The 27,166-nt window shown below is 44.3% G+C and overlaps 1 protein-coding gene across 1 annotated transcript in view; it reads right to left on the reverse strand.

The window, feature by feature from the left end:
* The window catches only part of TBL1XR1 (TBL1X/Y related 1), a 118,926-nt gene that overhangs the window by 24,816 nt on the left and 66,944 nt on the right, over nt 1-27,166 (reverse strand). The window lies entirely within an intron of this gene.

Consider the following 27,166-nt stretch of genomic DNA (forward strand, 5'->3'; position numbering starts at 1 on the left):
TAATGAAAGTGAATGGGAAATTTTTTTAAAAAGCGCTAATCACAAAGTTCTCAGAAAAGTGCTTCTAGTGTGGATCCAGCCTTAGGATCAGTGCACACCTAAAAGAGCTAGCATAATCGCAAACACTCAGCGCTTTTTGAAGGGATTTTTTAAGGCGATTCTAGGCATATGCCTAGCCTTTTTTTATTTATTCCTAGTGATTTTTGAAGCTTTTTTTGTATGTACAGTACAGCTGCTAGTGTACTGGTTTTGTCAACACTTGGAAGAAGCCGCTCTGATCTAGCGATTTTCCACTTTCCTATACTTAACATTGAATCACCTCAGAAATCAGCAGAAATGCTGCAGGACCTGCGTTTGGGATGGAAGAATAAAAATAAAAAAATAAAATGCATCGTCTCAGCATGAGAAATATTGGCCAGAGAGGGACAGGTGTGGGAGGGGAATCGGGTGGGAAAGAGGCTTCAGCAATCAGGCTACATTAGAGATGTCTGAGGGGAAAGTAAAGTTAAAAGCATGCCCTGCAACTTCCTTTATGTGGTAGATGAACCAAATAAGAGCCAGAGAAACTGGGGAATGATTTTTAAAAAAAACGTTTGGATTGCCTGGTTAGCATCCTTAACTCGTTTACCAGATAAAAATCTTTTTTTTTAATTTTATACCTGACAGTTAAACTTTAACTACATATTAAATTTAATAGTACTACTAAGTATGCAAAAATTTGCTAATGCGCAGTTCGGAGGTCACCTACGTTGCAGCATTCTGTATGTTAGCTCACTACCCACACAATTCTATGGGCCTGTTCACAGTACTGCGTTGTAACTGATCAGGTTATTTTAGACTCGCTGAAAACAGGTTTTATTATAAAGTCTATGCCCAGTCTCCATTGCAGCTCACACACTAACACAACGGACCACTGTGAATCCAGCCTCCGACTCCACAGCTCTGGGTGGAGGATCCATAAACAAACTATAATTAGCCAAGTATGCATACGATTTGCCTTCAAACAACCAGCTTATTTTTCTGTCTCTAAAGCCTGGCACACACCATGCAATTTTCCGTCAGACAGATGGGTCGAATAGATCATTTCCGACAGGTCCGATCATTTTTCTGATCGATTTGCATAAAAGTAATTAGAAAAACTATCAAAAATGTGATCGGATCTGTCAGAAATCTGATAGGAAATTGCATGGTGTGTACCAAACATAATACTTTAGCCATAGATCCTGAGCAAGCATGCAGATCAGAGGTTTGAAATTTGACTGCATCGCCTGCATGCTTGTTCCAGGTGGGCGATTAAGACAATACTGATGCATGAAAGATCAGGATGACCAGACAACTGGAATTGATTAAAAATAAATATGGCAGCCCCCATATCCCTCTCAAATCAGGTGTCCTTTAAGCATGCATCTCCATTTCCAACATATCAACAAAGGATCAAAGAAGCACATGGAACCAGTTTACGGCTTGTTGATTAAGGTGAAGAAAGGGAACAAATGGTTTAGGGACCAATTTGTAGCCTTTAATCCGAAAGGTAAAACAAGTCACAGCAGGGCAATAAGGAATCCAGGGACCTTTGGCGTATAAGCGCATTTTGAACAATTACTACAGAACTTCATAAACTGACCATCAGGTGGCATTACTCTACAATATGTGATAAGTTGAGAAAGCACAACAGCTCAAAACATTAAACTAGTCAATGTCATTCACTCTTTTCAACTACAAATCAATTTTTTCTATTTAGGCTAATTTCACACCAGGACGTTGCGTTAGAGGGGGCGTTAAGGTCGCATAATGTCCCCCTAACTCAACGCCTGGTGGTGCTGGATCTGGACGTCAGAATGAGCCGCGTTGTGCAGCTCACTCTGGCGTCAGTGATGCCGTGATGCGCACTCTTGTGCGCATGCGGTATCACGTGGTCCCGCCGGCCAATCGCCGCACAGAGCAGCTGCTCCAGGAAGTAAACACTGCACGTCGTAACGTGCAGTGCATATTAATTAGCCATGTGCCTGGCCGCTCTCCGCTCCTCCCCAACATTACTGAGCATGTGCAAGCAGTCTAACGCGGCTCAGCCGCGTCCAAAGTACTGCATGCAGTACGTTGTCTTGTGACGCAGCGTTACAATGTAACGCAACGTCCGCACTGTGAACAGCCCCATTGATTTTTCATTACTGTGCGGTGGGCTGCGTTACAGGCTGCTCTAACGTGCGCCTGTAACGTCCCACTGTGAAACCAGCCTTAAGTAAACAGCCACACAGACTTAACATGTATAGCAGCAAAGCTGAATACATTTCTTACCAAACCATGAACACGACTGCCCCTACATTTCAAACATGCTGGAAATAATTTGTGTATAATAAACATGCTCTGCTGTACCCTCTTGGAAGCAGCATATACCTGGCTGGTGACAAAGTGCCCCCAGTACGGCTCCCTTAAAAGCAGACCTGAACTCAGAACGTCATCTCTGCTCTAAAAGATACACAACAGCATAATCGCCTTTAAAGCGGATCTGAGATGAACTTTTACTCATTGCATAATTGTGTTCCTTTCCTATTGTTTATAGGGCATTCCTCAATCCAAATACTTTTTTGTATTGGTTTTTAATACTCTTATTCCCTATAAACTAAACAAGCCACGCCCACAGGTTTTCAGAGAGCCAAGGCATTTTCAGACATTAGCAAAGGATCATGGGAGCTCAGTCTGGGCAGGAGGAGGGGGAGGTATTACTAGCCAGAGATTTCAGAGGCAGAGGGCAGGAGGGAGGCAGAGGGGAGGATTCGTTTTTTTTCACAGGTTGAGTGCTCAAGATACAGATAAGCCTGCCTCTGTGTAATGTTTACAAACAACATGGCTGCTGTCATTTTATCACAGGAAGAAATAATATTCTATTAAAGCTGCTTGCAGCTAGATTTGCTGTGTAAACTATCCAAACTTTAGATAGGATATATAGACAATTTGTTATAGTTAAGGTAGCCATACACTGGTCGATTTGCCATCAGATTCAACCAACAGACAGATCCTTCTCTGATCGAATCTGATCAGAGAGGGATCGTATGGCTACCTTTACTGCAAACAGATTGTGAACCGATTTCAGCCTGAAACCGTTCACAATCTGTGGTGGTCTTGCTTGCGCTCCCCCCTCCGCGCATACATTACCTGCTCCGCCGGCGCGACTGCCCCGGTCACCGCTGCTCCGTCTCCACGCTGGTTTGGTCTGGTCTCCGGCATGCTTCACATCTTCCTGCCCGGCAGGAAGTTTAAACAGTAGAGCGCCCTCCACTGTTTAAACTTCCTGCCAGGCAGGAGGAAGGGAAGCATGCCGGACCCGGAGACCAGACTGGACTAGCGCGGAGACGGAGCAGCGGTGACCGGGGGCAGTCGCGCCGGCGGAGCAGGTAATGCATGCGGGCTCTATTGCGTCGGTCATTGGCACACGAACGCCGCTAGCGACGCGCTCCCTACCCGTGAGCGATCAACGGAAATTTTCCGCACGGAGCGATCGACGGGATAGATCGAAATTTAGCGTGTAGCAAGAACAATGTGACAGCAGATTCGATCCCAGTGATCGAATCTGCTGTCGATCGGCGGGGAATCGGCCTAGTGTATGGCCAGCTTTAGTTTTTCATCTCAGATTTGCTTTAAACAAAAACATTTCTTTGCTAACAGCTGATACAAATCCTAAACTAAATCTGCACTGTTTCTACTTCCTGATTCATGGAAGCAGACATTGTTTACAGCCTGTACTTTCAAATGGCCTTATCTGCGGTCTCTGCCAAAAGCAGTCTTGTGACACAGGGTAGGGATCAGATTACAACATGTGATTAGACACTAATGAGAGAGAATTAAACAGGCTAAACTCTCTAAATACATACAGGGTGCAATTCCTCTACGTTTTTATTCAGTCCTGTGCAAGAGTTCAGGTCCACTTTAACTCCACTCCAGAAATACAACAACAATCCCACACTGCTTTATTCTCAAAGCCTGCTAGAGTTGTTGCCAGTGATGTATGCCAATGCTTTCTCTAAGCTCTGGACAGAACAGAAAGGGCTCAAACACACTAGCAGCCTTTTCTAAGAGCTAGTGATTTGAAAAAGCTCTTGCTAATGCAACGCTATGGGGGAATTTTATAAAATCAAATCGCTGAAGTGGGATCACACCCACAGAATTACATTAGCAAGAGTTTTTCAAATCACAAAGTTCTTAGAAAAGCACTCCCAGTGGGTTACAGGCCAAAGAGCATCTTTCCATCTCAGCCAAATAGCTCAAGCAGTTGCAGTCTACACTGAACGGAGCACATGTACCTTCTGATCAAGGAAAGGAGCAAATGCACATATTTTGCTAATCAGAGAGTTTGGTTTCTTTCCAGTGTTGTGATTACTGGACAGGTGGCATCACATATTGTCAGGTATATTTGCAGTTAAATGCCTATAACTAATGATGGTCGTGTCTAGGTGAACTCATGGAGACGCATCAGTGTGATCAGGTGACAGATATGCAAGCCTCTGATTTGCTAGTCCTGATCATGTGCTAAAGCAGGATGTGATCACAGCAATTTAAAAGCTTTGCAAATCTATCCGCTGATCAAACAAATTAAATGTTTCCCACAAGTTCTCATTCACATGACCATTAAGGATGATCAATGATATGCAAATATTTCCGAGTTCATGCAAGATTATGTAATTTTTATGCAAATCTATGCAGCTTGAAAATGAACCAATTTAAACCTTGGTGGGACTTGACTGGTCCATTTTCAAGCTGCACACAGTTGCATAAGAATTTACATAATCCCATAAACTGGGAAATATTTGCTTCTCACAGATTATCACTACCCATAGCTGTGCAAAATCCTTTGACTGGCTGGGACTTCCTGGATTTCACACACAGCCTGTAGCAGACTCCAAACTAGAAAACACATTAATATTACTTTCTTAAATGACAACTGAAGTAAGAATAGGGAGGCTGCCATATTTATTACCTTTTAAACAATTCCAGTTGCCTGGCAGCCCTGTGGGCCTATCTGGCTGCAGTAGTGTCTGAATAACGCCAGTAACAAGCATGCAGCTAATCTTGTCAGATCTGGCAATAATGTCAGACGCACCTGATCTGCTGCATGCTTGTTCAGGGTCTATGGCTAAGAGTATTAGAGGCAGAGGACCAGCAGGACAGCAAGGCAACTGGTATTGCTTAAAATGAAATAAAAACAGCAGCATCCAAATCACTTGCTTTTGTGTCTCTTTAACCACTTCACCACTGAGGGGTTTTAACCCCTGAGCACCAGAGCATTTTTCACCTTTCAGCGCTCCTTCCATTCATCTATAACTTTATCATTACTTATCACAAATGAATTGAACTATATCTTGTTTTTTCCGCCACCAATTAGGCTTTCTTTAGGTGGGACATTATGCCAAGAATTATTTTATTCTAAATGTGTTTTAATGGGAAAATAGGAAAAATGTGGGAAAAAATTAATTTTTCAGTTTTCGGCCATTAGAGTTTTTAAATAATGCATGCTACTGTAATTAAAACCCATGAAATGTATTTGCCCTTTTGTCCCGGTTATAAAACCGTTTAAATTATGTCCCTATCACAATGTTTGGCGCCAATATTTTATTTGGAAATAAAGGTGCATTTTTTTCAGTTTTGCGTCCATCCCTAATTTCAAGCCCATAGTAAAGTAACAGTGTTGTACCCTCCTGACAAATATTTAAAAAATTCAGTCCCTAAGGTAACTATTTATGTATTTTTTTTAATTGTAAATTTTTTAATTACAAAAAAAATAAAAAAAATGGGGAGTGTGGGAGGTAATGAGTTAATTTTTTTGTGTATAAGTAATTCATTTGTATGTGAAAAATGTTTAGGGTGTAGTTTTACTATTTGGCCACAAGATGGCAACAGTAACTTTTTGTTCAATGCGACCTCCAAGCGTCCTTCCGGAGGCTTGGACGAAGTACAAGGAGGCTGGTAATTTTTTTTTTCACAATGAACGCGCTGCTCATCGGAGAGCAGTGGATCATTGCGGGGCTTAGATCAACGAATGGGAATGGATTCCCGTTCATTGATCTCCGGGCGAGCGGGCGGCGGCGTGTTCACGAGCGGGAGCGCGAAAAGTACGGATTTCTCCGTCCCTGGGGGTTAAAGGATGGAAAAAGGGACGGAGAAATTCGTATGGGCAGGGGTAAAGTGGTTAAAGCAGATCTGAACTCAGAACTTCCTCTCTGCTCTACAAGATAAGCAACAGCATAATAACCTTTAAAGAGAATCTGTACTCTAATATTCTTACACTAAAAAGCATACCATTCTATTCCTTATTTTCTCCTGTGCCCCTCTGTGCTGTTTCTGCAAAGGCTGCAGTAAGCCAGAGCACATTATAACAGGCATAGGAACTTATAGGATAGAAGAACTAAGGCTAAAAAATTTGTTACAGTCTCTTTAAAGTTAGCTAAAAAAGTGAAAATGAGCTTTACCTCACCTGGGGGCTTTCTCCAGCCCGTTGCAGCCGACTGTCCCACGCCGACCGCTCCCCGCCGCTGTCCGGGTCTCCTTGCCCAGTATTGAGGCCGATTGCGGGGTCGGCCTTACTACGGCTGCGCCGCTGTCGATCATGGCCACGGCGAACTGTGCAGGCACAGAACTACTGCGCAGCTTGCCCCGGCCCACATGGCCATGATTTAACAGCGGCACTTCGCGCAGCCGGAGGAAGGCGGACCCCCGCGGTCGGCCTGAATACCGGGCACGGAGACCCGGGGAGCGGCGCGGTCGGCGTGGGACAGTCAGCTGCAAGGGGCTGGAGAAATTTTCGAGTAAGGGCCTGTTCAGACTATGTGCGTTCCTAGCCGTTTCTCCAGAACGCGTACAGGAAGACTTAGAAACGGCTACTAATGTTTTCTAATGGCCTCGTTCACATGTATGCGTATGAGATGCATACGTTTCTCATCCGCATTGCTGCACGCAGTTCTGTGCGTCTTGCATAGAAACGAACGCAATGAAAGTCTATGGACGCGTATCAAAAACGTGTACTATTGCATTTTTAGCGTCCATTTCCCTCTGCGGTTCCCATAATTCTTTTTTTTTTCCTGGGTCACGGGTGTGTGCAAAACGCAATAGAAAACGCATTTGAACGCAAGAACGCATGCGTTTTTCAACTTGCGTTTCTTTGAATTTATATGCGTTCTACAAACACTGACAGTGAACAGGCCCTAAAGCTCATTTTCACTTTTTTAGCGGATAACTCCTTTAAGGAAAAACATTTCTTGGTTACAACAGACGCGCATCCTGCAGTAAACCTCCAGTGTTTCTACTTCCTGCTTTCATGGAAGCAGGCATATTGTTAACATCGTATGTTTATCAATTAACTCTGCACTGTGACAACTGAATGAATCAAATAACTTGTGCTTCGTCAGATGAGGGGGAATTAGACAGGCAAAACTCTTAGGGCTCGTTTCCACTATTGCGGTGCAGAATCGCCTGGATTCCACCGCTGATGAAATAGCATGCGGATGCGTTTTTTTCGCGTTTTTTGCCGCGAATTCGCATAGGTGAGGGTATATGCGAATTTAACCATGTCACTGCCTGTTTGAAGTTACATTGATACCTATGCGAATTCGCATGAAAATTCGCATACCATAGCCGCATGCGAATTCCCTATTAAATACATTAGCGGCGATTCGCATGCATTCCACTCGCAGGCGAATTCGTTGGCTCTTTTGTGCGTTTTTTTACGCTGAAAAAACGCACCTCAACAACGCTACAGTGGAAACAGGCCTATCCACTTGCATTACATGTGCGAATCCGCATGCGTTGGACGCATGCGGATTCGCGATAGTGGAAACGAGCCCTTAATACACACAGGGTGCATTTCTATGTGTTCCTTCTGTCTTGTGCAAGAGTTCAGGTCCACTTTAAAAAGGATGTGCAAATATCTGACATTATGTCTTGACTTCCTCCCACTCCGCCACCATTTGTTGGTGGGTAGCATGTTGAAGATTTAGAACAAAGACCATCACAGAGACATGCAAAAATGCCCAGACCACAAAGTTTCCCAACTTGCCTTACTGTTCAAAACAAGGAATGGAAACTTTCTGCAAGTTTGAGGCATAGTCAAGCATTTGCAGAGATATTCTTTTAAGTGCTTTTAGTGCTCTCCTCTTATTGCTAGAGTTGCGGGGAGGCTACATGGAAGTGGTAAAACCAGCCACTCAGCCAATTAAAATTGCATGCGTTTACCACTCTCTCCTCCCCCCCCCCCCCCCCCAGCCATTTTAGTACCTGATGCAGAGGTTCACGTAAAGCACAAAAAAAATGTAATGCATTAGGTATTGTTTTGGTGGAGTTGTGAACTAGACACCATTTTCAATTTCTACAACTGAACACACGCTACGAAAAATAAATAAAATCATGCGTACACAAACACAGGTAAGGCCCATCTGCGCCTTCCCTCTACTTTTAGTGTAGTCGCTCCTAGGATATGCATAACTTTGCAACAGATAAAGGTGCGTACACACACTACCAAATGCAACGACGGGTCCGCCGGACCCTCCCGCTGAGCGGTCTTTAGCCGACAGTAGTGCCTGTTTCTGAATGGTCCGCTGATGTGAATGGTTTGGATTTGGCCACCTTCCGTACCTGTATAGCACGGCCCAAAACGATTGTTACATTATAAATGTTTTCAAGTTAACTTTCATATATTGTTATCTATTGTAACCTCATGTTTGTGTTTTTTTAAATTTTATATAAATAAGATACACAACTTTCTCATCGTTCTTTTCTGCGAGAACAGTCATTAATATGTGTATGATTATTGCTGTATCCCATCATTGCATTCCAATCATTCCACTATTATTCATCTGGTAATGCTCGTTCCTTGCAAATGATTGTTATCACAAGCGTGTACGTAGCATTAAGCCTGGTACTACATAGAGGATGGTAAAATTAGACAGGGAAAAGTTTTAAGCCTGGTACACACATTCAATTCTGATTGGCTAATTTTACCATTATCATGTAGTATGAGAGCTTACCTATGCAATCTGTTCACATAGTGTTCAAAGTCTGTTGGCCTTCAATCTACATGAAAGCAGTAAAACTGGCCAATCAAAATTGTATGTGTGTATGCACCCTATGTATAACACCTAACTTGCAAACCAATTTATTTACAAACAACCTCTTGGAATACAACAGTATATAAGTAGGGGACCGCCTATATAAATCCACAATCTGCCTTTCTTCCTAACAGATGTGAATGAACTAGAATACTGTAAAGCACACACTTTAACCACCATGTAAAAGGCAAGTTCATCCAGGCAATGCAGAGTCAAAAAGCTGTGCAGTAAAAGTGCAGACAGACGCCAATGAACATTTTCTGAATATTGCTGCACTCTGAAATATGATGTGACATCAGCCAGTGAATGACTCCTTGTACAGAACATAAGTACTGTTTAGACACTAGTGACAAATAAATAAATAAAAAATCAGGCCCTAGCTCGAGGGGTGGTGGGTGCTATATACTGAATAATAATCATAACGTTGGGCTCTATTCACAAGTCCCAACTGGGGGGGGGGGGGGGGGGTCCAATTTAAAAAAAAAAAAAAAAAAAAAAATGAATAAAAATCATAGTTAGGCTCCCTGCATACTACACGCAATGCCGATTTTTAATCATTTCTTGCATGCAATTCTGATTTTTAATCGTTACTGCATGCTGTGGTTTTCTGTTTATAGCTTTCAGGGAAAATCAGAATCGCAAATCGGATTTGCAATGTGCAGGGAGCCTTAAGGATTTTTTTTTTTTTTTTTTTTTTTTTTTTTTTTTTAAACCAACAAACCCATACATTACTGATTTTTTTTTTATGCACTTTAACCACATGCGAAACACATTGTCAACATGGGCTTTTTTTTTATTCTTATTGCACAGATCTACTCACTCAGGCCCCATTCACACTGCACGAGTTGCCGTCCAGATTTCGCCAACGCGTGCAGGAGACTGACATGCACGACATCAGAAAGTGCATAGACTGCACTGTCTGATGTTCACACTGCATGAAGTCCGGATACGCATGCTGCATGCATTTTTTTAATAGACCGCAAGGCTAACCCATTCAGTTTCAGGGAATGGGATCAACCACGCAATGCACAGAAAGCGTGCGTTTATACGCGTTGCATTCCAAACCCACGGCCATCCGCGTTTCATGATGGGAACGTGGCCTAACAGTATGAAAATCATAGTATGAATTTCAGGAACCAAAACACATGTATGGATACAAAGCCAATGCGGTACTTATCCGTTAGCCGGGCGCATCCGGCAGGTGGCGCTAATTACTATTCCCCCTCCAGGCCGACATGGATAGTAGGAAAAGCTGTAACTCTGGTGGAGTTTTGTCGCCACCTAGAGGATGCGCCCGGCTAACGGATAAGTACCGCCAATGCCCTAGCAATATAACATACACAGTTCTTGCATAGGCCCTTGAGCCAGTTAAATGCCATACCCATCTGAACTGAGTCCTGATCCAGCAGTATCAAGATAACATGAGACTGGAAAACAGGACAAAAGCCACTAATATAAATATAGCACCACAAAAGTGTAATTGTCCTTCAATGCAAAGCAAAAGAACCTAGAACTGAGCAAGTTGAACCTGAACCAAATGCATGAGAGGCTGAAAACAGGAGACTAGAGTCTATACTTCACCACCACTGACTAAATACAAGACCTATTGATGAAGTGATTATCCAAAACAAAGCAGTCCACAGAGTCTGGAAATATAACCAAGTCCATTATTTAACAAAACAACAAAATGTATAGACTGCACAAACTAACATTCACATACCCGGCATGTTCCAAGGAAAAGACATCATACAGCAAGATCTGAGACTGCAGTCAGCTCCTCATCACAAATGGATCATTTACTTAAATACTATGAGAAGGCTTCTCGTTACCTACAGCTGTGAATAAGGCAGCTCTCACAACTAACTAGGCATGGAAGATTATGCAAATGTATGCAGCCTGAAAATGGACCAATCAAAAACAATTCAGGTGGAGTCCACTTTAAAGCTGCCTACAAAATTTGCATAATCCTTTCTAAAGGCTAATGCACACCAAAAACCGCTAGCGGGTTTTGAAGCTTGTATTCAGAGTGATTCTAGGCATGTTGATAGGCAGTGAAATGCCTCTCAAACTTTCACAACTGCTCACTGCTGCCTGTTAACTGTTTGTTGCTGCCTGGTAACTGCTTGCTGAGCACACAGCTCAACAGTCCATGGAAAAGAGGCCTAAACTAGCCTAGCGTTTTTTTGGAGCGTTTTTGTGTAGCATTTTTAATATGTTGTTACAGTACGGCTGTATCTGAGCAGCTACTGTAACAAAAAAAAGCTAGGAAAAACGTTCTGATCTAGCGTTTTTCAGAGAGGTTTTCCACTTTTCTATACTTTACATTGGGCTCTATTTATAAAACATTGTGGAAAAAAAAATCTTGGAGGGAAAACACCGCATTGGTATTTTAGACTTTTGTGTGCCAATTCATAAAAAAAGTTTACATTTGGGATAAAAGGTTGGGGAATTCCTGCACTAAACAAGGGGTGCTGGCTGAGCTATACTATAAAGGAGGCAGCCCCAGCATCCCTTTAGATGTGTGATTTTTTTAAAGTGCCTCTCCTTTGCCCTGAATCTTCTCTGAATCTGTCTAATAGTCTTTCTAAACGATCTATTTAATTGCCGCAGCTTAGACAAACTTCAAGAAATGTTACACATGCAGGCTTTCTGATGTGAAATTTATCTGAAAATGGGTACCCAGGGGTAAAAAAAAACAGCCTAATGCTTCATACACACTTGAGATAAAAAGTCTTTGGAAAAGGCAAGATCACAGACCAATTTTACCCCCTTCCATGTAGTATGAGAGCCATACTCTACACAGGTTATTCTATGGAGCTGAGCTCCCCATCAGATAGAAAGCTTTGCACGATGCTGCACACAAACATGCCCGTACACACTCAAAAGATCATTATCTGCAAAAGATCTGTTCCTGCAAAAGATCCGTTCCTGCAAAATGCATTCATAGTCTATATCTGCAGATCCTCATACACACTTGGTTTAACAGACATTCATCTGCAGATCAGATCCACCAGGATGGATTTTCAGATCTGCAGATGATTGCCAGATATGCAGATGAAGTCTGTTAAACCAGGTGTGTATGAGGATCTGCAGATCTCATAGACTATGAATGCATTTTGCAGGAATGGATATTTTGCAGGAACAGATCTTTTGCAGATAATGACCTTTGGAGTGTGTACGGGCATCTTTGTGTGCAGCGTCTTGCAAAGATTGTATCTGATGGGGAGTGCAGCTCCATAGAATAGACTGTGTAGAGTATGGCTCTCATACTACATGGAATAGGGTCAAATTGGTCTGATCTTGCCTTTTCCAAAGACTTTTATCTCAAGTGTGTATGAAGCATTAGTATTCAGCGATGCCTTTTTTGCTCTGCTCTCACTGCTGCTGCCTGGGAGGTCTGTCTCCATTAGTTTGCCTGTTATCTTGCCTATTATTTCTGGCTTATCTCCTTTTCTAAACAGTTGGTATTCTCCATTCCCGTTCCGCCTGCTCTAATCTTTATGAATTCACATTAGTGACATGTGTTGTGATAATCACCACACAAGGCGGTAATTTCCTGCACTGCTCAGGAATTGTAGCTTTTCATGCTGAAACAGCTTTTATGAATGGACACTTTGCTAAATGGTCGGTAAAGTCAGCTGTTTTGAGCATTACCACATGCGGGAATACTTTATGAATAAAGGCCTTTGAGGCAGAAATGCCTCAGAAATCTCAAAAATGCTGCAGGACCCGAGTTTGCATTTGGGGGAAAAGTCGCTCTGGTGTGCACCAACCCATTGACTAAGGCCTCCTTTCCATGGACCGCTGATAGGCAGTGAAAGGACTCTCAAACTCTCTCAACTGCTCACTGCTGCTTAGTAACTGCTTGTTGCTGCATGATAACTGCTTACTTCTGGCTGGTAAGCGCTTGCTGAGCACACAGCTCAACAGTTCGTGGAAAGGAGGCCTAACATTAGCCGAGCGGTTTTCCCCAAAAAACCGCTTTTGGTGTGCACCAGCCCTGTGGCCTCAGCAAGCAGTTGCCAGGCTGCAGTGAGCAGTTGTGAAAGTTTGAGATGCCTCTCAAACTCTCACAAATGCTCACTGCTGCCTAGTAACTACTTGCTGAGCACACAGCTCAACAGTCCGTGGAAAAGAGGCCTTAGGGTAAGAGCATACTAGTCAGAATTGCTTATGCATTTTTTCCATTCCACGATTTTGGTCTAATGGAAGGTATTTTAAGAGCGCTAAATGCTCACAAAATCGCTTTGTGTGGCGATTGCATTCACAATTTTACGAATAAATACATTGGCCTCAATTCACTAAGATTTATCAAACGTTTGATAATTTACCTCATGAGTAAAATCTAATTTTGAATTCACTAAGGTGTTATATATTTATCAAATGTTTTGAGAAAACGGTCAATAAATCTATAACACCTTAGTGAATTCAAAATTAGATTTAAAGAGAACCCGAGGTGTGTTTAAAGAATGTTATCTGCATATAGAGGCTGGATCTGCCTATACAGCCCAGCCTCTGTTGCTATCCCAAACCCCACTAAGGTCCCCCTGCACTCTGCAATCCCTCATAAATCACAGCCGTGCTGTGAGGCTGTGTTTACATCTGTAGTGTCAGTCTCAGCTGCTCCTCCGCCTCCTGCATAGCTCCGGTCCCTGCCCCGTCCCTTCCCTCCAATCAGCAGGGAGGGAAGGGATGCAGGCGGGGACTGGAGTTCTGCAGGAGGCGGGGAGAGCAGCAGACTGACACTATAGAGATAAACACAGCCAGTTCTGACAAACTGTTTGTCAGCAGCGTGGCTGTGATTTATGAGGGATTGCAGAGTGCAGGGGGACCTTAGGGGGGTTTGGGATAGCAACAGAGGCTGGGCTGTATAGGCAGATCCAGCCTCTGTATGCAGATAATATTCTTCAAACCCACCTCGGGTTCTCTTTAAGAGTAAATTATAAAACATTTGATAAAGCTTAGTGAATTGAGGCCATTGTATTTTTCAGGTCAAAGAGTTCACTTCCTGACTGACGTCAGGAAGTGAAAAAAAAACAGAATTGCTTTGCACAAAATCGTGGAGCAAACTCTCTTAACTGCTCACTGCTGCCTGGTAACTGCTTGCTGCTGCATGATAACTGCTTACTTCTACCTGCTGAGCACACAGCTCAACAGTTCGTGGAAAGGAGGCCTTAAAAGGACAGTTAAATTGTGTGTTCAGCAGTTACCAGGCAGCAGCAAGCAGTTGAGAGAATTTGAGAGGCATTTCACTGCTTATTTAGGCCTCTTTTCCACGAACTGTTGACAGGCAGTGAAATGCCTCTCAAACTCTCACAACTGCTGACTGATTCTTGGTAACTGCTTGTTGCTGCCTGGTAACTGCTGACTGCTGTCTGGTAACTGCTTGCTGAGCACACAATTCAACAGTTTGTGGAAGAGAGGCCTAACTGTCCATGGATTTCCTCAAACTGTTGAACTGTGTGCTTAGCAAGCAGTTGCCAGGCTGCAGTGAGCAGTTATCAGGCAGCAGCAAGCAGTTGTGAGAGTTTGAGAAGTATTTCACTGCCTATCAATAGGGTTGTGCTCGTGAGTCCGTAAGTACTCAATTTGTGATTCAAATGAGGTTTAATTTCCTCAACTGTGCAGCTGGGAGAGAGGGTGTTACTTCCCCATAAGTCCGCTGTCTACGGCTATCATTCATAAAGCATTTCCGCATGCGGAAATGCTCAATACCGCTGACTTTACCCAACACTCAGCAAAATCCCCATTCATAAAGGCTCTTTCCGCATGAAAAGCTGACATTCCCGTGCAGAGCGATACATTTCCGCCTTGTGTGTAACAAACACGTCCCTTCATAAAGATTAGAGCAAGCGGTATGCGGACAGAAAATACCGCTTGCTCGACAGTAGCGATAGGCGGGCGGATTACTTGTAAATGAATGGGATGGACCTTCCAAGCAGCATCAGACAGAGCAGCGCACGGAGGGAATCGGGCAGCTTTTATGTTTCCGCATGTCTTCCGCCACGCTAACGCCAGCTTCCTGCAGAAAACCTCCGCACTTGTATCGCAACAGTCAACTTTTTTATGAATGACCACCCAGAAGTCTTAAGTAACGCTAGCGGAGAAAACCGGTGTTTTCCCGCACTACCGACTGCACCTTTATGAATGATAGCCTCTGTGTTCCAAACGTCTTGCACAAGCCCAAGTGCATGCATTGAAAGACTTACTACTACGCACTTCCTCATTCAAGGGCGTGGTAGTGAGTCTTGCAACGCGCCCAATAGGACGCGTGGAAGACATTTGGAACGCATAGAAGACAGTGGGCTTATGGGTAAGTAACCCCCTGTCTCCCAACCACACAACTGAGGCAATTAAGCCTCATTTGAATCACAAATTTGAGTCGTTACGGACTCGTGAGCCCACCGCTGCCTATCAACAGTCCGTGGAAGAAAAGCCTTATGCCTCTTTTCCACGAACTATTGAGCGGTGTGCTCCGCAAGCAGTTACCAGGCATCAGCAAGCAGTTGTGAGAGTTTGAGAGGTATTTCACTGCCTGTAAACAGTTTGTGGAAAAGAGGCCTAAAACGAAGAATTATTTGCATCTCATTGACTATCCCTATTCACTTTTGTGCATAAGCTGGCTAGGGATGATCAAAGAGATGTAAATTCTTCTGAGTTTATGCAAATTTTTATGCAGATATACAGCTATAGGCATTTCACTGCCCATCAACAGTTCGTGGAAAAGAGGCCTAAACCTGGGATTAAATTGATTGGTCCATTTTCAAACTGCATATATTTGCATAAACTCAGAAGAATTTGCATCTCATTGATCATCCCTAATACTGGGACAGGGGATTAATGCCTACATGTTAGGCTAAGAAATTAATGTTTATGGGCTCTGTGGATATCTGTAACAGGCTATTCCCTACTTGTGTGAGTAATATGGGGAAGATGTTTTTGTTTTGTTTTTTAAATAGAAGAATATGTTATCTTTTTGACTAACTGGGGTTAAGCTGTACTGGGAACTGTGTAGTTTGAGATCATTGGGCTCTATTCACAAAGCATTCCTGCATTTTGTAGTGCTGAAAACTGCTGATTTTACTGATCACCTTCCCACATTCTAATTCACTAAAAACGTATCACAGCACAGAAAAACATTACCGACTACTGAAGTAGATTACCAACTTGTGTGGTAATTGCCACAAGAAATGTCAATTCACAAAGATCTCTGCATTAAGCTTACCGGATAAAAGTTTTCGGTAACTTTTCTCAGCTCACAGCAGTCGATAACTCGCACTCCCCATGCTGTCTCTGTGTGGTAGATTTGACAGACAGCCTTTATGGAGAGCTAGGCGGCCCTGCTTCTCACGCTGCTTTGAAGCGAAGGGTAATCGGGTGGGACTGTCAGTGTAGCAAAGCAGAGGAGAGAGTTTTCAAAAGGCATCCCTGCATTCCTTTAGTTTAGATGTGCTATTTGTATTGTAGCATACAGAAGAGCTCCCCCTGATGGCTGCAGCACATCTAAAGGGATAACAGGGTTGCACTGTAGGGAAACCTCTAAGTCCAACACACAGCTCCCCTGCCTGCCCGCTGACCTGCTAGGCTGCTACATGCTGGTAAGTCACACTTACCAAGCAGGGATTAGTAAATTGAGGTATGTTTGTTTGGTACTTTACCTCATGAGGGAAAAGTTTAGTGAATTTGGAAAAAAAGTGTAAAATACCGGATGAGGTATTTTACAGAAGACAATTATTTTACCATCCTGCTCTTTGTGAATAGAGCCCATTCTCTCACTATGATGAAGTATGGGCGAGTCAGGAAAGCTGGGATAATCTGATTATGAAATCAATCCATTCATCTGTAAAAAGTGCATGGCTCATACCATGGAGCTCATTAGAATGTTTTTAATTTTTATCACTTCAACCTTTTCCCTGCAGTTGTATCTTTTTAAATTACGTGCACTACAGCAACACTTTTTTTTGCCTCCCCAAGTGCAATGAGAGCTGCGCAGGGAGCAATTCATATTAACCTGATCTAGGACGCAGGATTGGCTCTGTCCTCCTACCTCGGAGCAACGCTGTAATGCAGATATCCTCCACTAGAGGCTGATCACGTGTCCTGTGATGGGAACGGGAGGGCTGTTGGCATTACAATGCCACTTTGTGACAGAAGAGGAGAACTGATCCTGCAAGGGTAGAGCAAAGCCTGCATTCAGATCAGGTAAATATGAACCGCCCCAGTTGCTCTGCATTAGGCAGCCCAACTTTGGCTGAGGCAGCTTTGCCTAAATTAAGTAAGGCCGCTTTACCACGGGCAGTTGCTAGGCAGTTAAATGCCTTTCAAACTCTAACTGCTTGCTGCTGCCAAGCAACTGCTCACTGTTGCCTGGTAACTGTTTGCTGAGCACACGGTTCAACTGCCCATGGAAAAGAGGCCCAAGGGCTCATTCACATTGAGTTCTACTCGTGTTAGCGTTGGGCTTTTGTCACTTTTTTATTTTCGAATTCATGGCGCTTGGGTGGGGTTCAGTTTTTGTGATAAGTGCTTTACTAAGCACTTTTCCCGAGCTTTTTTTTAATTCACTCCCTGAAGCAAGTCAGGAAGTAAACTCTATGACCTGGAAAGTAAATACAATATATTTATTCTTAAACGCAATCGCTGCACAAAACTATTTTGTGAGAGTTTGTGGTTTTCCTATACCTTCCAATGGGCTCTACTCTCAAAGACTTCCCGAATGCGGTAAAGTACATGCGGGAAGTTTGCGGCCAAAACACCATCAAGTTCACATTCTCAAAATGTGCGGTAAAAGTGCGGGATTCATGCGGAAAAATTTCCGCAAAACTCTGTATTTTCCACAATAAAAAAATAAATTCTCAAAGCTGTTCAGGTGCATCATTTCGTCGTTATTTACTTATTTTTTTTATCACCTACAAGTAGTAGGTGATATATTCCGCATCCCATTGACTTTAATGAAGTCTGGAGGCTTAAAGAGAACCTGTACTGAGTAAAAATATTTAAAATAAACACATGAGGTAACTTCAAATGAACATTACAGAGTTACCTTGCCATCAGTTCATCTCAGAAGCTCACCATTTTCTTCTGACAATAATCCCTTCCAGTTCTGACAATATTTTGTCAGATCTGAAATATATCAGTTGCCGTCAGTAAAATATCAGTTGCTGTCAGTTATAGCTGAGAGGAAAAACGGATGTACCAGGTAATGTTCATGTTTCCCTATGGCTCAAGTGGGCGATGTTACAGGCTAACTGTGTGCTGACCAGAAAGCTGTTATGGGGTAATGGCTATTTTCAAAATGGAGGACGGAAAATTCCCTTGATCATAGTGAACAAATAGGACGCGGGACAGGAGAAAGACACTGAGGAGTAGACTACATGGAAGGTAAGTATGACTTGTGTATGCTTATTTTCACTTTTATTTTCAGTACAGGTTTTCTTTAAGAACTGTGCTTGCTGGACTTAACATTTTTTTTTTAAACACTTTTTCATGCGACCCTTTTACCGCATGATTACCGCATGAATAATGGCCGTTTACGCATCTTTTTTCCCGCATGCAGAAAACATGCGGAAAATGTTAGTGAATGCTGATAAAATGCGGAGTTTACCGCTGGCGGAAATTTAGCGGTAATTTTGGCTCTTTGTGAATAGAGCTCATTGAGGCAAATTCACCCCCCAAAAAATGGTCCAGGCACCGCTTTGCTGAACGCACAATGCACAAACCGCACCAATATGAAGCTTCTTAGAGAGTCATTGCTCAAGCATTTTGTGGGCAATCTTAAAAATCACCTGCACTTGAAAAAAGGCCAAAACACCCCTTGCGTGAACAAGCCCTAAAACAAGTAAAATTGGGCAGGGCAGTTAATTACTTAAGGACTGCAGTCTTAAAACCCCTTAAAGAATACCACAGCCCACAGGCTGTGGTAAAATAAATGCAGCATGTGTAGGGGAAAAAAAAAAGGACATACTCACCGCTTTCCTCGCTCCCAGCCGTCGGGTCCCGCTCATCTGCTACAGCTCCCGATACCGGCCGACTCATCTGACCTCTGACCCGGACATACTGCACTGCGCATGCGCAGTATGTCCAATCATCTTCCCTTCTGCCGTCGCATCATGACGGCAGAAGATCGGACACTCCCCCGCCTCCTCCCTGCCCAGCGTGTGCGCTCCACTAATAAAGCGAGCGTGACATGCTAGCTGGAGTCACGCTGGGAGCGGCGATTTGGAGAGAGAGAGGAGGGGGAGTGAGTTGGGATGGATGGGAAGCGGGCACTTTCATAATAAGTGCCGGCTTCCCGTCCATCCCAACTCACTCCCCCTCCACTCTCTCTCCAAATCGCCGCTCACAGCGTGACTCCAGCTAGCATGTCACGCTAGCTTTTAGTGGAGCGCACACGCTGGGCAGGGAGGAGGCGGGGGAGTGTCCGATCTTCTGCCGTCATGATGCGACAGCAGAAGGGAAGATGATTGGACATACTGCGCATGCGCAGTATGTCCGGGTCAGGGGTCAGATGAGTCGGCCAGTACCGGGAGCTGTAGCAGACGAGCGGGACCCGACGGCTGGGAGCGAAGGGAGCGGTGAGTACGTCCTTTTATTTCCCCTACACATGCTGCATTTATTTTACCACAGCCTGTGGGCTGTGGTATCCTTTAACCCTCCTGGCGGTATAAAAAAATCCGCCAGGAGGGAGCGCAGCAGTTTTTTAATTTTTTTTTTTCTATATCATGTAGCGAGCCCAGGGCTCGCTACATGATAGCCGCTGCTCAGCGGCATCCCCCTGCCCTCTTCGATCACCTTCGGCGATCTCCGATCAGGAAATCCCGTTCAAAGAACGGGATTTCCTGGAGGGCTTCCCCCGCCGCCATGGCGACGGGCGGGATGACGTCACTGACGTCGGGACGTCATTGGGAGTCCCGGGCCACCCCTCGGCGCTGCATGGCACTGATTGGCCAGGCAGCGCACGGGGTCTGGGGGGAACGCGCGCCGCACCGGATAGCGGCGATCGGGCGCGCGGCAGCGGCGATCGGGGTGCTGGCGCAGCTAGCAAAGTGCTAGCTGCGTCCAGCAAAAAAAAAAATTAAACCGGCCCAGCAGGGCCTGAGCGGCACCCTCCGGCGGCTTACCCCGAACTACGTTCGGGGTTACCGCCAAGGAGGTTAAGGACCAGACACTTTTTTTCCATTCAGACTACTGCAGCTTTAACAGTTTATTGCTCGGTCATACAACCTACCACCTAAATGAATTTTACCTCCTTTTCTTGTCACTAATACAGCTTTCTTTTGGTTCTATTTGATTGCTGCTGTGATTTTTAGTTTTTATTATATTCATCAAAAAAAAGACATGAATTTTGTCCAAAAAAAATGATTTTTTTTAACTTTCTGTGCTAACATTTTTCAAATAAAGCAACATTTCTATATAAATTTGTCCACATTTATTGTGCTACATGTCTGATTAAAAAAAAAAAATCCAATAAGTGTATATTTATTGGTTTGGGTAAAAGTTATAGCGTTTACAAACTATGGGTAAAAGTTATAGCGTTTACAAACTATGGTGCAAAAAGTGAATTTTCCCATTTTTGAAGCATCTCTGACTTTTCTGAGCACCTGTCATGTTTCATGAGGTGCTAGAATTCCAGGATAGTATAAATACCCCCCAAATGGCCCCATTTTGGAAAAAAGACATTTCAAAGTATTCACTTAGGGCTGGTGCACACCGAGCGGCTTTTTCAGCGTTTCTGCAGCCGCTTGCGGCTGCGGATACGCTTGGTTAATGTATCTCAATGGGGTGGTTCACACCAGAGCGGGAGGCGTTTTGCAGAAACGCATACTCCCGGGTTGAGGCATTTTTTGGATTGTTGATGTGTTTCTGCCTCAATGTTAAGTATAGGAAAAACGCAAACCGCTCTGAAAAACAGCAGTTCAGAGCGGTTTTGCAGGCGTTTTTGTTCCAGAAGCTGTTCAGTAACAGCTGTAACAATATCTGAAATCTACTACACCAAAAACGCTTCACAAAACTGCAAAATGCTAGGTGAAACGCTACAGAAAAATAAAAAGCGTTTCAAAATCTGCTAGCATTTTGCGGATCTGCTAGCGTTTTTTTGGTGTGCACCAGGCCTTAGAGGCATGGGGAGTTCATAGAAGATTTTATTTTTTGTCACAAGTTAGCGGAAAACGACACTTTGGGACAAAAAAAAAAAAAAACTTAAAAAAAGTTTCCATTTTTGCCAACTTGTGACGAAAAAAAAAAAAATCTACCATGGACTCACCATGCCCCTTTGAATACTTTGGTGTGTCTACTTTCCAAAATGGGATCATTTGTGGGGTGTGCTTACTGTCCTGGCATTTTCGGGGGGGGGGGGGGGGGGTGCTAAATTGTAAGCCTAAAAGTGCTCATAGGACTTAGGGCCCCTTAGCGCACCTAGGCTGCAAAAAAAGTGTCACACGTGGTATCGCCGTACTCAGAAGTAGTATAATGTGCTTTGGGGTGTATTTTTACACATACCCATGCTGGGTGGGAGAAATCTCTGTAAATGACAATTTATTATTTTTTACACACAATTGTCCATTTACAGAGATTTCTCCCACCCAGCATGGGGTTTGGCCGAGTGATCAGGAGCCCACACGGGGCAAATTAGGGCCTGATCTGATGGGTAGGTATGCTAGGTGGTGATTGATGGGTGTCTCAGGGTGTGATTAGAGGGGGTAATAGATGCAAGCAATGCACTGGGGAGTTGATCGGGGGGAGGGGGTCTGCGGGCAATCTAAGGGTGTGGGCAGATGATCAAGTGCCCGCAAGGGGCAGGTAGGTTAGGGTCTGATCTGATGGGTGGCAGTGACAGGGGTAAATGACAGGTGATCAGTGGGTGATTACAGGGGAGAATAGATGTATACAGTACACAGGGGGGGGGGGGGTCTGGGGAGGATCTGAGGGGGTGATCAGGAGCCCCCAGGGGGCAGTTTAGGACCTAATCTAAAACATAGCGTTGACAGGGGGTGATTGGGTGCAAACAGTGGTCTGAGGGGGTGATTGGGGAGGAGTTTGGGGTGCTGTGGGCAATCAGGAGGCAGAATTAGTGTGTGCTTACCAGGGGAGCTGTCTCCTGCCCTGGTGGTCCCTCGATCACTGGGACCACCAGGGCAGGAGGCAGCCTGTATAATACACTTTGTATACATTACAAAGTGTATTATAGACTTTGTTTGCGGCAGATCGGGGGTTAACAACCAGTCGGTGCTTCTAAACAGCCGGCGGGTTGACGTCTCAGGTGGGCGGAACCTAATGCCGGCAGATGCACGTGCATCCCTGCGCGCGATCCCCGACTAATTATTCCCCCAGGTGCCGCCAATCGGCGTTACGCGGTCGTGGGGGTGCCACTCTGTAGACGCCCATAGGCAGTGGGCGTTAGGCAAGTGGTTAGAGGAAACTTGAAGTAAGAGGCATGTAAAGGTAGCCATATTAGTTTCCTTTTAAAGCGAGCTTGAGCCGAAGCTTGGCTTCAAAATCTGCACTTACCATGTAGAGAGGGAAGCCTCAGGATCCTAATGGGGCTTCCATCGGTTCTGACAAGCCCCCCCCTCTTTCACATCAGGGCCGCGTAGCTTTTCTTCCTGGTTGATGTGAGCGCAAGCCTGCATGTGCAGTAGCACAGAGCTCGTGGCTCCATGCGTCGGCGGGCTCAGTCGGCTATTGCACTTACATCAACCAGGAAGAGGAGCTGCACGGCCTTGATGTGACGAAACAATGCATTCTCGCTATTCTTTTGGGGGGCTGCACTCAGCAACGGAGGACTAAGCAATAGCGAGGGAAGCCTCAATAGGATCCTGAGGCTCCCCTCTCTTTAGGCAAGTATCTGATTTTGTGTACTCGAGCTTCAGCTCGGGTACTCTTTAAACAGTACTAGTTGCCTGGCAGTCCTGCTTATCTCTGCACTAGTATGGTTGAGGTGAAACAGCGAGAAAGTCCATTGGATGATTCTAATAAAGGTAATTCAGTGGAAAGCACCCTCTCGACCTGCTAGGTTTCCAATCGGTTGCAGTAATATGCCCACACTATTGTGCCTGTTAGAATGCTTCCAGTTGTAGATTTGTTGCTGTGACTGGAGTACGGTTCTCGTTGGACTTTCTCGCTGGCTCGCCTCAACCATACTATCTCCCTACTCTCTGGCTGCAGTAGTGTCTGAATTGCACACAGGAAAGATGCATGCAGCCAATTTAGTCAGACTTCATTCAGAGCACCTGATCTGCATGTTTGTTCAGATTCTAATTCAAAAAGTATTAGAAGGCAGAAGGTCAGCAGGACAGCCAGGCAACTGGCATTGTTTAAAAGGAAATAAATAGGTCAGCCTACATATCCCTCTCTTCTGCTTTGCTTGAAGTATATGAACTACACCATTTTTTATTCTTTCAATTTCATGCTCTGCAGATTATAAATAATATTTACTTCTGTAAGAAAAGCTATACACAATCTCATCTCTCTCACTGCATATATCTTCAGATAACATATTGTTTAACATCTATAGCACTTACTTTCTCTCCCTGTGCCTGGAAGTTACTCTTGCAACGCTCGCTTCAGCTACACGTCTCTGATAAAATGGTGTTGCATGGCGAGACTGTGAGGAGGAGCTGCTACACTGGTCATCAATGAGCTGTACTTTGTGGTAGGGTAGGAACAGAACAGGAAATAGCCTGTTCTTAATAATCACCATAACACAGCAGTACTCCTGCAGTCAGTGACCCCCCTCTTATTGCTGACACTTAGTACATTCTGTATCAGCTCACTGCTGTGTTAGAGAACTCCAGAAAGCCTAAGCACAGGAAATAATATGTGGGGTTCGGTTTGTAATACTTCTAGTTTTACTATTACTGTTTCATATTACTTCTGCTTCATCCTACTGTCTGATGCATATGTCACTTCAAGGCCCCATTCACACTATAAATCGCTAAACGCTAAGGAAAATGCTGAGCTTTTTTCTGGTGTTTTCCAGCATTTTCCTCCATAGGTTTTTCAGCTTTTTTTTTCACTGTATGAGATAGCGTTTTTCAGCGATTTGCGTTTAGCTCTCCCATACAGGAAATGGCCGCTAGACAGGAAACGGAGGTGTTTTATGGGTAATCTGCTCTGTCTTGTGGGTAATCTGCAATATTTACTGAGTAAAAGCGCTGGGAAAACGCTGAGGATTGTGAACAGCCCAACATTTTTGGGGCGATTTTGAAGCGGTCCTATCTTTAACATTGAAGCGCTAATCGCTCAGAAATGGTAGACACAGACTTAACATTGCACAAGCGCTTTTCAAAACGCTAGCAATTTCCAGCGATGCAGAAATCGCCTGAAAAGCACTCTAGTGTGAATGGGCCTCTTTCAGAAGGGAGGCTGAACTGTGCACGTTTGCCGAGCAGTTCAGTCTCCTGCCTGACAGAGAAATTAAGGCGCAATTTAACCACTTGAGGACCACAGGCTTAGACCGCCCTAGTGACCAGGCAATTTTTTTTTACAATTCTGCATTCTGCAGCCTTAAAGGACAACTAAAGCAAGAGGTATATGGAGGCTGCCATATTTATTTCCATTCAAGCAATTCCAGTTTCCTGGCTGTCCAGCTGTTCCTCTCCCTCTAATACTTTCAGCCATAGACCCTGAAGAAGCATGCAGCAAATCAGGTGTTTGACATTGTCAGATCTGACAAGATTAGCTGCATGCTTGTTTCTGGTGCTATTAAGACATTACAGGAGCCAGATAGACCAGAAGGGCTGCCAGGCAACTGGTATTGTTTAAATGGAAGTAAATATGGCAGCCTCCATATACCTCTCGCTTCAGTTTTCCTTTATTCCACGGCCATACAACTTAGTAGCCAAATGAATCTAACCTCTTCTGCCCACCAACAGAGCTTTCTGTTGGTGGGGACCTGATTGCTGCTGCTGCTGGGCCTTGTTTTATTAATTTAAAAGTTTTTTAAATTGTATTTATTTTCCTCCCTCCCCCTTCCCTCTCGCAGAGATCCAGCACTAGGATCACCTCTCATAGGCATCAGCCTATGAGAGGGATCCGATTGTGAGCCACTCCAGAGGACAGCCAAGTGACGGGGCTGTCCCCAGTACAGCGCTGTGCTAGATGCAGGATTCCCGCTAATCTCTGCCTACAGGACCTGACGCCAATCAGCGTTAGGCGGTCCCGTATCTGCCACCCTCCCACCGACAATCAGCGTTAGGCGGTCGGAAGGGGGTTAAATGCAGCTGAATTGCAGCGGTAGAAACATCACACATGTCAAGCGCTGGCGCATGGTGATGTTACAGGGCGGTGGAGGAACACGACATGTCGAGTCTGAGCAGAAAGACTGTAGCGCTGGTACAGAGAGCTAACCAGCGCCCGGCTGATGCAGGAGAGCACCTGACAGGCGTTGAATTCCCCACCTGTCAGTTGCCCGTGTGAAAGGGGCGTAAATTGGCTGAAAATCCCTTTTTCTGACGCCTTATACAGTAGAATCCCTCTATAGTAAACTCCACAGAACCAGGGAAAGAGTTTATATAAGAGTTTACTATAACAAGATTCTACCATATAAGCTAGGTACTGCTTAGTTTCAGGGCGCTTGCCTTTTTCACTCTTAACCTGCTGGGCGGTATGGACGAGCTCAGCTCGTCCATTACCGCCGGAGGCTGCCGCTCAGGCCCTGCTGGGCCGATTCTCATCAAATAGAAAGGAGCACACACAGCCAGCACTTTGCCAGCCGCGTGTGCTACCTGATCGCCGCCGCAACGCGCCACGTGCAGCGGCGAAAGAGGGTCCCTCCAGCCAACCGAGCCCAGTGCAGCCGGACCAAACAGTTCCGGCCAGCGCTTAGGGCTGGATCGGAGGCGGCTGACGCCCATGACGTCCCTTTGCTCGTCGCCATGGCGACGAGGAAAGCAAAACAAGAAGGGCCGTTCATCGCAGTACGCATTAGGAGCGCCCTCTAGTGGGCTTTATATATATATATATATATATATATATATATATATATATATATATATATATATATATATATATATATATATATATATATATATATATATATATATATATATATATATATATATATATATATATATATATATATATATATATATATATATATATATATATATATATATATATATAAATATAAATATAAAAGTCCAGTCGCCAGCCTGGTGATCTTAATAGAACGCCAGGCTGGCTAAAGAGACACTTAAGCCAGAAAAAAAGTTTTACTTACCTGGGGCTTCTACCAGCCCCCTGCAGCAGTCCTGTGCCCTCGTAGCCACTCACTAATCCTCTGGTCCCCCGCTGCCAGCTAGTTTCATTTTTGCTGACAGGCCTGTCAGGACTGGCCACGCATAGCTTTTTCCGCATTCCCGACTGTAATTAGCGCTATTGCGGACCGCAACGCATACAAAAATATGCGTTGCCGCATTACGAACGCATAGATATGCGGCAACGCGTATTTTTGTACGCGTTGTGGTCCGCAATAGTGCTAATTACAGTCGGGAATGTGGAAAAAGCTACGCTTGGCCAGTCCTGACGGGCCTGTCGGGGAAAAAACGAAACTAGCTGGCAACGGGGGACCAGAGGATTAGTGAGTGGCTGCGAGGGCACAGGACTGCTGCAGGGGGCTGGTAGAAGCCCCAGGTGAGTAAAACATTTTTGTTTCTGGCTTAAGGTTCACTTTAAAGCAAAAGTTGCAACTGCTTGTTGCTGCCTGGTAACTGCTTGCTGAGCACGCAGCTCAACAGTCTGAGGAAAAGAGGCCTTACTGACTGACAGCAGAGTAATGACAGGCAGCCAAGAGAAACAGGAAGGCTCTATACTATGTAGATCGATCTATATATCTCTGGTATGGTGGCTACACATCATACAACTTTTTACATTTTTTTAATTCAAGATTTACAATCAATTTTTCTGATTTATTGTAACATCTGAAAAAAACTGACCAATGTACCATACAAGTGTTTTATTTTCCTACAATTATGAAAAAAAAATTGCATCTACATTCTGAGATTGTCAATCTTGCAAGACAATGGTCCAAAATTTCTGCCACTCCCAATCAAGAAGAAGAAAAAAAAAAAAAAAAA

The sequence above is a fragment of the Hyperolius riggenbachi genome, chromosome 4, assembly GCF_040937935.1.
Source record: "Hyperolius riggenbachi isolate aHypRig1 chromosome 4, aHypRig1.pri, whole genome shotgun sequence".
Classification (NCBI taxonomy): Eukaryota; Metazoa; Chordata; class Amphibia; order Anura; family Hyperoliidae; genus Hyperolius; species Hyperolius riggenbachi.